The sequence below is a fragment of the Pinus tabuliformis genome, chromosome 3_2 (assembly GCF_031772625.1).
Source record: "Pinus tabuliformis cultivar Carrire ecotype Pingquan chromosome 3_2, CPIR1, whole genome shotgun sequence".
Classification (NCBI taxonomy): domain Eukaryota; kingdom Viridiplantae; phylum Streptophyta; class Pinopsida; order Pinales; family Pinaceae; genus Pinus; species Pinus tabuliformis.
Window position 1 is genome coordinate 1140758453 of NC_142302.1, and position 13015 is coordinate 1140771467.

The following is a 13015-nucleotide window of genomic DNA, read 5'->3' on the forward strand; positions in this document are numbered from 1 at the left end:
ATCTTTGCTAATTTCCTTTCTGACTTTTTCCTTTGTAGGTGGATGATGTTGGAGTTTTGGCAATGTGGCAATGTCTACACTTGAATTTTTTCTTGGATGAAGTTGGCACATAGATTTCGAGTGAAAATCTTAGGAATAGTAACTTATTACATATAATGGACATAAAATTACATAAATAAATAAAAAATATTACATCTCTCTTTTTGAAATAAAATTACAATCTTGAAACAAAACTCGTACTTTGGAATGAAAATTAGAGCTCGGGCAACCCTAGTTACATGTTTGCAAATCCTATTTGAATGGAAAAGGGATATTATTTCTTTCACTCTCATGCTTTTGCTAGCTTTATGCAGTGAATGGTGTTTTAGTGGACCTTGGAGGAATGAAACCTAGTGACCTAATGGGATATTGAATAACCAGACTTCATGTAGACTTGACTGACCCAAGACATGATGAAATGAGCTTTTATAATGAATATATGCTCAGTAAGACGTAGGAAGGTGGGCCAGCAAATATTGATTTTTTGAGGGAGAGTGGAATTTTGACTTGAGAGCTATCATCAATGAGTAAATTTTTGCATTAGGACCTAGGTGGAATGATAAAAAATTCAACATGGGACACTAGTATGATATGAAAGAGGAGTTTTGATCACTAATGGAAGTAAGCAAATAGGGACTCTAACATTGGCCTTATTTGGGGATGGCAGCTCCTTGGAGGTGTCAAGAACACCATAGACCAACTGCCTAACCAGATGGGCCAATACGGTCAAAAACTTAAAATGAAATGCATGACTAAACGCTGACAACTCAAATAACTCAAACTAACTTACTCAACTGATGATTGAATATTGAAAATGGCATAAAATCAGTGAAGCTCCATGGCCTTCACTTCGGGTTCTGAACCCAGTGATTCTCTACTTCACTCTTGCAAAAAATTAAACTATATGTACAATGAAACCAGAACATTTCAAAAAAGATAGTGCTTAAGGAGCCTACCATTGACTGGTCATCCTAAGCATGGTTCTCCATTCATCTCATCCAATAAGAAAGCATTTTGTCCTCGGAAAGCTGAAATATGATAAGGGCATTTCCATGGGTTTTCAAATTTACGATGCTTACCCTTGTCTTCATTTCTGGCATCCCAACGAAACACCACATCTAAAATTTTGAAATCATCTTCCTTTGTTTTCTGGTCATAGATTATGTTTATCCTCTCATGAAGCTTAGAGGTGTTTTGAAATACCTCATCCCGTGTCTGCTATAGATGAATCATTTGATTGATCTGGCGCTGAATATCATTCTCTTCACTTCCCATTTCTTGTAACAATTTCATGACTAGGACTACTAATGATGAAGAAAAAACAATATCTACTCCATACACAATCTGAAAAGCAGAAATCCCAAGAGATTTCTTACTACTCACTTGATCTGCCCATAATGCATTTATTAGCTTTTTGTGCCAACTCTTTTTGTTGGCCTCCAAATTTTCTTGATGATGTTGATTAAGGATTTATTGGAGGACTTCGCCAGACCATTTCCTTGTGGATAGTATGTTGTAGAATGTCCCAATTTAATGTTGTATTTGTCACAAAACTCAGTCATCTTTTTGGATTTGAATATTGCCACATTGTATGTGATAATCTTATTAGGAAAACCAAAACGGGACAAGATATTAGTTTCTAAAAACTGAATGATAACTAAATCGGTTTCTTTCCTGGTTGGGATTGATTCAATCCACTTTGTAAAGTAGTATGTAGCTATCAATATCCACTTGTGTTGTGCAGATGATCATGGATTAATCTCACCTATGAAATCTAGGCCCCACTGTTGAAAAGGTGCATTAACTGATATAGGTTGTAGAGGCAAAGGAAGAAGTTTTCTTTTACCTTGGAAAACTTGACACTCGTGACAACTCATCATTGCCTTGTAGATATCTGCAAAAAGTGTAGGCCAATAGTAACCCGCTCTCAGTACTTTGTTGGCCGTGGTATTCCAGTACAAGTGGCCCCCACAATCTCCTTTGTGGAAGTCATTTATTACCTCTTTAGACTCATCTTCAGTCAAACAGTTCAGCAACACACCTCCAGGATCTTTCCAATAAAGTGCGTTGTCCATAATGAAATATTTTGAATCCGTCAACTTCAATGACCTGCTCTTAGCCTTTGACATGCCTGGAGGGGGGATTTAGATGTTGGAAAACATAAATAATATCATAATATTGAGGGTATGATAGAAATATTTTAGATACCTGATTGAGATCCACTTCTTCTTGATTATCGGACAATGATGCTACTAGGTTCATATCTAGAGCATGAAGGTTTGACTCGACCATGAGTTTGGCTAAGCCTTGACCCTTGATCAGCTTTGTAGGCTTGATCTCAAGATCATATTCTAATAATTCCGCTATCCATCTACCTCTTCTACCTTTCGGGTCATTATGCACAAGAACTTCTTTTACCGATGCATTAGGCACATAAGCAAGAGTATGCGAATGTAAAATGTAAACTCTGAAATCTTCGACCGCCTTTACCATAGCCAAGGCCTGTTTCTCAATGATGTTGTACTTAAGGGCTACACCCCTAATGTTGCGACTGAAAAATGTTATTGGCAGCTTAGTTTTATCCCTTTTTTGCATTAATATTGTTGCCATGATATGCTCAAAAGCAAAAGAAAATATAATAAAATCATTGGAGTAATCAGGACTAATCAAAACAGGGGCAGTGGTTAAGGCAAGCTTTACCACATGAAAAGACTTGCAGGCTTCTTCGTACCACTTCACCTCATTATCCTTTTTCAACATATTGGTCATTTCTCTAAGATGTTCAGCCAAACTAGGAATAAATCTGCGTAAGAAATTCATCTTACCATTGAATGCTTGGATTTCTTTCTTGCTGCGAGGGAAATGAATTTGTTGAATGGCTTCTACTCATGAAGGGTTAATCTGAATGCCATCCTTCGAAATGATGTGGTTGAGAAGTTTGCCTTCCTCCATAGCAAACAAAATTTCCTTCGGATTGAGAGAGATCCCGAACTTTGTACATTTCTAAAAAATGCCTCTTAATGATGCAAATGTTCATCATCTCAATGCGAAAATACAGTTACATCATCTAAGTATACAACTAAGAAAACATCCTTTTCATCTGAAAATGCTATGTCCATGGAACGCTGAAAAGTGGCACCTGCATTTTTTGGACCAAATGTCATTTTTTCATATTTGAATGTGCTCCAAGGTGTGGTGAATGTTGTCTTGTCCTAATCATCTTCCTGCACTAAACTTGATTGTACCCAGAGTAGCCATCCAAAAGTGACAGCTGGGAAGCACCAACAACTCTCTGAAGGATATGGTCCATTTTTGGAAGCAGATAACTATCTTTTAGAGATACTTTGTTGAAATTTCTGAAGTCTACGCAAAGCCTAATTACTCTAATCTTCTTTCTCGTCAGGACTAGATTTGATATCCAATCAAAAAATCTAATAGGAATGATGATGCCCGCCTTGAAAAGTATGCTAATTTCTTTCTCTATGGATGGCAACAACCTTGGGTTAATCCTTCTTAAATTTTGTCTAAAGAGCTTTTGAATGGGCTTAATCGGGATGGTATACTGAATTATTTTCTTCTCATACTCCTTTAAGTCTGCATAATCCCATGCAAAAACATCAGAAAATTCATACAATAAATGAATATATTTTCTTTTACCTCGGGAGATAATGTTTTGGACAACTTGATCATTTTTGGTTTGTCTAATGTTCCAATGTTCACGTCTTCCACACCTTTCTCATTAGGTACTAATGTAGGCTTCCTTGTTACATCAACCTGATCAAACAAGTCTTCCAAAGGTACAAGATCTTTCGGAATATTGTTGTCCTTCAGCTATAATATATCAACTTGGGTTGCCTCAATGACTTGATCATCCTTATCGTAAACTTCATCCATGGAACAATTCTCAAACTCTCCTTCACTCTGAAGAAAGTTATTCACATGTTTGTCATCCTAGAATACTTGCCAATATCGCAAGTTATCCGGAACAGAGGGCCAATAATTCACATGAATATAAAATTTCTTGTTAGAAAAAATAGGGATTTTGAAATTTCTTGCAGCAGTAGCTAATGAATCCGCCATAAGATTCTCACTCCTTGGTACAACTAAAAGTGTATATTCAGGAAACATCCTAAGAATATCTAAAACTGCATTTCTATATTATTTCATTTGCGGATGGTGAGCTTGATATTCACCTTTAACTTGCTTGATCACAAGTTCTAAATCACCATACACAGAAATTTTTCGTGCACCTAACCTTTTCAAGATCTTTAAACCTGTGATCAATGCTTCATACTCTGCCTCATTGTTAGTGCAATCAAAAGCTAACTTGTATGAGCATAATCTAACATTCTGAGGGAGCTTACCTTGCTGATGATGTGGACTTCGAATCCAAATGCCAATACCTGCTCCATCTTTCCCAAGAGCACCATCAAAGTCCATGGTCCAAAGGCCATGTTCCTCTTCCAAGGGTTGTAAATCTTGTTTCTGTTTTGGATCAATCTTCTAAAATTTCTCTTTAGACTGTTCTGTATTTTCCTATTTTCCATTACCTTCTCTGATGGTTGTTCTTAGCCTTTCTTTGCCTTATCTGATGGTTTCTCTTATGAACTAGGCAACTTTTCCTTTTCCTGATCTGAAATTGTCCTTATACAATTGAAAATTTCTGGTACATCTTTAATTTCCACAAGATGACTATCTACATTGTTCAGTCTACTATCATTATATAAAAGAAATGACTCTAAATCTGTATGTACATAATTTATAGGATGATTATTGGGTTTCTCCTTGCTAGTTATCATGAATTTCATTTTGGTTTCTCGGTACAACTTCCTCAATTGCGCGAAAACCGGGATGGTGGCATAGGATAAGTCTAATTACAATGTGCCTCTTAGTTTCGCTCCCCACGATCTTGACAATAACATTCCAAACTATGGTGGCATGTCAGCTACCACTACATCCATTAAAACATTCTTTGTCGGGATTTGTTCCAGGGATACTACCAAATCTTTGATTAGACCAAGACAATGGACCTTACCGGAATCAAAAGAATACAAGTCATGGTATTCACGAGTAATGTCTAGACCCGACTTTTCCATGATGGACTTGGGCATTAAATTATGGAAGGCTTTGGAGTCAAGCATGGAGTTATGAAGAATGTACTGATGGATTCTTAAACTCAAGTAAAATGGAGGAACCTGGTTGGACCAAAAATCAATTCAGGTTGGTCATCTTCAACATTAACCATGTCGGACATAGGGTCAACTTTCAGCATTTTAACTATATCAGACTTGTAATGGCTATTTTTGACAAGTTTAGTAAGAGGGATTGACACTTTCAACTTTGAAATTTCAGTTTCTAAATTGAATGAGTTGGATTTGTCTACCTCTTTTTGGATGATGTCTCTTTTCTCGGGCAGATCTCTTGGTGTCTGATCCTTCTTCTGACTATCATGATCCTTGTTTGGATTGCTTGTTGATGGTTGATTTACTTTTCTTTGGTTAGCTGCTGCCAGCTCTTTACCTTTTCTTTGATTTCCATGAGGAATTTATTTTTGTTGGGTATATTTCTGTTGTGATGTCCTTTTCTGAATAGGAGTGATTGGGGACATCTCTATTTCTTAAGGAATATTGCTTCTATTGAGAGTTGAGTGCATTTAAGTATCCTCTTTGATAATCATCGGATTGAGTTTCCAGTGCATTGTCATTCGCCAGTATGTAGTCTTCACCCTTAGGATCCTCCATCTCCTCGACATACTTCTCATTTTTAGTCAAGAAAATGGGATGGTAATCTTCTCTAAAGAAGTGATTTTCCTTGACAATCGGATCTATTTCTTCATCAAATTCTCCTTGAGCATAATTTTGCTACAAGGGTGTCCAAATTGGTTGCTGAGATGTTGATGCTTCAAAAGCTTTCTACTCTCTTTGTTTTATCTTGTACAGAGGTTGTTGTTGGTTTCTGAAGTTTGGATTTATAACTTGTGGCTCCTGAGGTCTATCTGAATTTATCATCCAGTCATCCATTCTCTCCATGGTTCTGATCAGCACATCTATTTTAAGATTGGTAGAAGAAGAAGGTTCTTCTTTGATGGTTACTTTCTTTTCCAGTTTCTCATGTTTCAACTGAGACTTTTTAATCATCAAGGTCGCTTCCACACTTACTACATTATTCTGCATTTCTTCCAGAGTTGCAGGATCTCTTTCCTTTAGTTGATAAGCCATCTCTGGATCACAAGCATCTAGGTAATGTTGAAGTGCCAAATCAAGTGGATGTTTCATGTTATCCAGAATGGAGATGTATATCTGATTAAAACTTATAGTGAACTATTGAACCATCTCATTAGGATTCCTTCTCAATGTATTGTATTCTGCCAAGATCTGCAATGGATTATTCTTTTCCCGCCACTTGGCTAAGAACAACTCATTTAACCTCTGAGGAGTATCAATGGAGCTAGCTGCCAAACCACGAAACCATTTTTTGACATCTCCAGAAAAACTTTGAGCCATTAGTCTCATTTTAGCATCATCTTCATCAACCTCCTCTAAGTCAATGAAATCAACCATCTTATCAATATGTTGTTGTGTTGTGACTCTTGGGCTGCCACCAAAAGGAGGAAGTCTCTGGCCATAGGTCTGAGGTAAAGCTACCAACTGACTAGGTAATACTAAGGGTGCAAATCTCGCCATGACTGTTGGGGAATGGTGAATGGGAACTGCAATGTGTTCTGTTGGTTGGGATGAAGATGGAGGTGGTGATATCGATGTTTTTGGAGGCACGGTAGGGGATATGGCAAAAGATAAGCTTTCAAGATGATAATGAATATAGGCCTTTTCCGCAGTGGTTTGTAATTGATCATCTAGGCTTTGAAGTTTCTCAAAATTAGACCAAACCTTGTGCTCAAGTTTTGAAGACTGAGAAGTAGCAGAAGGTTGATTAAACAAAGACTTTGAGGCGGGAAGGTATGAGTCAAACTTTATGGGATCAAAAAATTCTTCTATAAGACAAGACTCAGATTTTGAACGAAATAGGGATAGCTCAAATTTAATGTCAAATGGAATATCCTCAATACTAAGTATTTGATCTGGCAAGGAAGTGGCCCTTCTTTGTACTTTCAGTCTCGGGGAAAGGGACTTTAGGCTTTCTTAACAATCTTTCAGGATCATCAACCAAAGAAGGAGGATTTGGGTCAGGGTTTGACCTGGTATATCTTTTCGGAGCCAGTATCTTAATAGGGTCACAAACTATATGAGGTAAAATACCTAAGACTTTGAGTTGAACAAAGACATTTTCAAAGGAAAGTATTCAATAGAGAAGTGTTAAATTGGTAATTATCGAGAGCTTACCAATGGAATGAAGTCTGATCAAACTTGTGATTTGTAACCTTCTTCAATTTTTGAACAAACTCTGATTGTCTTCAACTAAATCAGTTGGATCAGGATGCGAAATTTTGTCTTGTTTGTCTCCTTGAGACTAGCTCTACAACCTCATCACTGCAGTTATGGAATCAACCTTTATGAAACTTAGTTCCATCATCTAGAGTACAAAATTCCAATTAAAACTAGTCGTACACCCAAGGAAAAAATTCCAATGAAAACTAGTCGTACACCCAGGGAAAATGACCCTTTCGTTCCCGGCAATGGCGCCAGTATGTTATCACTCCTCCGGATCTCCAAGGCTGAGGAAGAGTCCAGCTAAGGTAACCGTATACCAACCTTTTGACTTGGTAGATAGCCCTACCAAGCCAGAGAGGGCTCTCTCCAAATAATCACAACCAAGAGTGTAGAAATTCCCATTGTAGATCAACAGATTATGCAATATACTAAAGCAAAATACAAGATCTACTTCTACAACAAACTTGTGGAAGCTTAATTGAATATGAGCAAGATCAAATAGAACACATATAACAGATGAAGAGAAATCAATCACACATGAACACAGAAGAATACTCTGAGGAAAGCCCCAGCTAAAAACCTCGATCTCTGTATTATCATACAAGTGGAAATATGTTCAGATTACACAAAGAATCAGCTCACAAGTTATCCCGCTCTCTCTGCAATCAAACAATACAACTCATAGACTGAATAGACACAAGATATGCCTTCACTCAGCCCTCCAAGCCTCCTATTTCCTTGCACAGTTTTTCTTGGGATCCAATGATGTCGCCTATGTGATTGGCCTCATCACACTCTCACTAAACTGAAGAAGTAACTGTGCAATCTCCAAGGAATGAATTCCTTCTGTATGCAAGATATATCCTCCATGGAATATTCCTACAACTGATAGTACACTATCCCATCAACTGATCTCAACTGGGTCTCTATCTGAACTGACATGCATGAGTTATTTATGAGAGAATATTCAGTTATCTAAAGTTCAGTAGTTATATGCATGCATGCATTAACTGAACTTACAATTAGTTCAACAAACTATTTGAACTAATCTAACTAGACTTAACTCAGTTAACTGAGCTAACTAATAACAACTCAAATTACAACTCATCCTTATCTCTTTAACTAAGGGATAAATTCCTCAATTAATGGGATAACTATTTCATGTCCTCACATAGACTTCATGTTTTATTTTCTACAACTAATTAACTCAAGATGAATTAATTAATTATTTTACAAATAGTTGCTAAGATCAAATTCGAATTTTACTTCTCTTTTTTAGTTCAGGGACTAACTAAAATAGGAAGGTATCCTGAAATTCTATTTATGGTAGTGCTAATTTTAGCATTTCTTGTTGTTATTTATAACACTCCCTCTCAACAAGAAAGGGATTATTAGTAACCCCAATCCTGTCTTTTTGGAACTCGAACTTTCATTTTGACAATGCCTGCGTCAAAATATCAACATCCTATTCCTCGGTCGAAACATACAACAACAACATGATCCTCTTGACCACGTAGTCTTGAAGAAGGTGATACCGGATATCAATGTGCTTGGACCTGTCATTAATAACTGGATTCTCAGAGAGTTTGATACAACTCTAATTATCGCAGTAGATCACAGTTGGATCCATCCTCTGACCAAACAATCCCACTAGAATCTTCTACATCCAAATGGCCTCACATGCAGCCTAACTAGCAGCCATGTATTCAGCCTTTGCTGAGCTAAGTGCAACTGATATCTATTTCCTGTTGTACCAGGAAACTACACTTGAACCAAGGTTGAATATTCCTCCAGAAGTGCTCTTTCGGTCTGATGGACTCCTTGCCCAATCCACATCTGTGAAGCCCTAAAGCTTCACTCCCTTTGTCCGTATGTACCACAATCCATACTGAGATGTGCCTCTGAGGTATCTCAGCACATGCTTCACTGCCTTCCAAAACAGCTTGGTCGGCTGAACCATAGCTCGACTCAGCTGGTTCACCGCAAAGCATAAGTCTGGTCATGTGTTCACCAGATACATGGGTGAACCCACAAGTTACCGATAAACAATAGTAGCTACTACCTCACCTAAAGTAGCATCCTCCTTCCTCCAGTTCCCAACTAGAGGAGTCTGCGTGGGCTTGCACTTCTCCATGTGAAAGCGCCTAAGTATCTCATTGGCATACTTTCCTTGAGACACAAATGCTTCACCATATTTCTGCCACACCTCCATGCCTAGAAAGTAGTGCATAAGACCCATGTATTTCATTTTGAACTCTCTTGCAAGGTCCTCCTTGCAATACTGGATCAACTGATCATCACCTGTCAAAATCAAATCATCGACATAAAGAATAATGATCAATGGCTTACCTTCTACCATGATGTGGTAAAGGTTCACATCTGCTTCACTCTTGGTGAAGCCCAACCCGGTGAAATAACTGTCGATCCTGGTGTACCAAGCACGGGGTGCTTGCTTCATCCCATACAAAGCCCTCTTGAGTTGGCACACATGCGACTCATGATCGAAGGTCTCAAAACCTTCTAGCTACTCAATGTACACCTCCTCCTCAATCTTCCCATTGAGGAATGTTGTCTTCACATCCATCTGATGGATCTTCCAACCCATCTGAGCTGATAGTGCCAACATCTATTTGATAGATGAGTACCTTGCTACAGGAGCAAAGGTCTCATCATAGTCTATTCCCTTGACCTGTGAGAAACCTCAGGCAACAAACCTTGCCTTATATTTCTCAACACTGCCATCAGCTGCCTGCTTTACCTTATAAAGCCATCTAGAAATAACCACTGACTTGTCCTGAGGTCTTGGGACAGCATCCCACACACTGTTTTGAATGAGAGAGTGGTACTCCTCTACCATTACATCGACCCAGACTGGTTGTTGCACTGCCTCCTTGAATGAAGAAGGTTCAGACTCTACACACTCCCCAACTAAGGCCATGTACCCAGTGTACCGCTCGGGCGACCTCCTCTATCTGCGCTAAGAAGATGGTTGCCCACATTCTCCCGCATATCCAACATCAACCTATCAGCTTCCCTTAAGCGTTTCTGCCATCTCTAGAAGTCTCAGAATGAGTGGATGTATCCACTCTTAGATCCTCTGCATGCGGCTGCTCCGCATCAATCTGAGGCTCCTCCTCCTTAGGAACTGAAAGTTCCTCCTCTGCATGCAACTTGAGCTCCCTCTCAAGTGATACTTGCGTGGCTTTCTGCTCATCGAACTTTAGATCCCTGCGTACCACTGTCCTCTGACTGGTAGGCAAGTACACCCAGTAGTTGTGGGGTGTATCAGTGTACCCCACAAGTATTCCCAACTCAGTTGTTGGATCTATCTTCTTCTGGGCATCTTTGGTCACATGACAACAAACTGATGATCCAAAGATTCAGAAGTGACTCACATTTGGTCGCTTCCCAGAAAAGGCCTCCATAGGTATCTTCATTCCCAGTATACGGTGTGGGCTTCTATTCTGCACATATACTGTTGTATTGCTCGCCTCAGCCCACAAATGCAGTGGTAGGCTTTGGTCATGCAACATCGCTCAAGCTGCTCCCATAATCGATCTGTTCTTCCTTTCGGCCACCCAATTCTGCTGTGGGTTATGGGGTGTCGTTAACTCCCGTTTAATTCCTTCTACAACGCAGAAGTCCTTAAACTCTTGGGAGACATAGTCTTCACCTTTGTCACTATGCAAGGCTTTTATTTTCTTTCCAGATCCTTTCTCTGCCAAGGCATTAAACTCACAAAACCTCAAGAAGGTCTGATCCTTCTTTTGCATAAAGTAGATCCAGCATCTACGAGAAAAATCATCAATAAAAATAACATAGTACCTTTGTTTAGCGGTGGAGGCTATAGAGAAAGGTCCACAAACCCCTGAGTGAACTCGCTCCAGGATTGCTCCAGCTCTACTATCTCGATCCAGAAAGGAATATTTCACATACTTACCCAAGGTACAACCTTAGCATATATTCGTCTGCTCCATTTTTCCCTTGGGAAGTCCGGTAGAAATTTGCTACATGATCTTCAGGGTTCCATGGTGCAAGTGGCCCAATCTTCTATGCCATAGCTCGCCAACATCTTGGCTCTGCACCATCTCAGCTTTGGAACTCAATACAGCATAGTCGTCTACCTCCATCTTGTAGAGATTCTTTACTCGAATCCCAATTCGCTTGGTCTCTCCAGTGCCGATATGCCTTAGGAATACCTTTCCTTTACTAAAGACTACATCATAACCTTTATCTTCTAGCATAGCAACGAACACAAGATTCTTCTTCAGGCCTGGTACATACTTTACATCAGTTAGGGTGAGAGGAGCTCCATGCTCCCTATGAAACACAACCATACCTTCACCTGAAACATGGTACTTTCCATCATCGCCCATCTCGATCCGCATCTGGAGATCCTTCTCCTCCAAGGTACTGAAAATATTCTTGTCATTCGACATGTGGAATGAAGCTCCACTATCTAGGTACCACACACATCCCACCATGGATGAAACCATGCATGCGATAAGAGAGAAATCCAACTCAAACTGTGAGGCCAGTGCCTCACCATCATATCCCTTTAAGGATCCCTTCTTGGATTTCTTTTGTGGACAATTTGTAGCATAATGGCCCACTTCATGACAATGAAAGCATCGCACTTTCGATTTGTCAAACTTCTTCCCACCGTGGGAAGAATTGGATTTGGGATGGGACGCCTTCCCTTTCCCTTTCCTCGACTTACTCACTAAGGCTAGGTTTTCCTCATCATCTTGCTTTGATGAGGATCCATCTCTAGTGCTTCTTCTTATCTCCTCCTGCATCAGATCCAACCAAATTCGTTCCCAATCTGGTAGTTTTTCTCTTCCATTAACCGAGTCTTGGTAGCTATGCCAGCTCTTAGGAAGACCGAGGAGTGCAAGACTCACCATGTCATCATCGGCTGTCGTGATCCCTACACTTCCAAGCTCATCCCTGTAGGTGGTGAGCTTGTTCAGATATGTAGAGATCATGTTGCCCTTTTCACACTTGATTTTCTGAAGCTTGTCTTTCAGCGCCAGCTTCCTCTAATCGTTGTTGTTCTGATATAGATCTTTCAATGTTTTCCACATTGAAAATGGTGTCTCCTTCCCATGGAGGCTCGAGACAATGTGGTCTCGAACTCCCTCCAGGAATATTCTCCTTACTCTAGCCACACATTTCTTCCATTCCGCCAATTCTGTAGCATCAGCTGCTGCCGGCTTGGGGACTTCTTGATCAATGAAGTTATTTAGACCGTTATCCTCTAATACTGCTTCCATGCGATCCTTCCAGGCTATATAATTTGAGCTGCCATCAAGGGAATACTCGAGTCTTAAACCGTTGAACGCCATTGATGAAATTGAGATGTGATAAGAACTTGATTTCTATATTCAGGAACCTCAAACTTCGAACTTCTCCCTTCTTGTATACTTTTCTTTTCTTTGACCACCTTTGCTCTGATACCATGTAGAAATTCCCATTGTAGATCAACAGATTATGCAATATACTAAAGAAAAATACAAGATCTACTTCTACAACAAACTTGTGGAAGCTTAATCAAATATGAGCAAGATCAAATAGAACACATATAA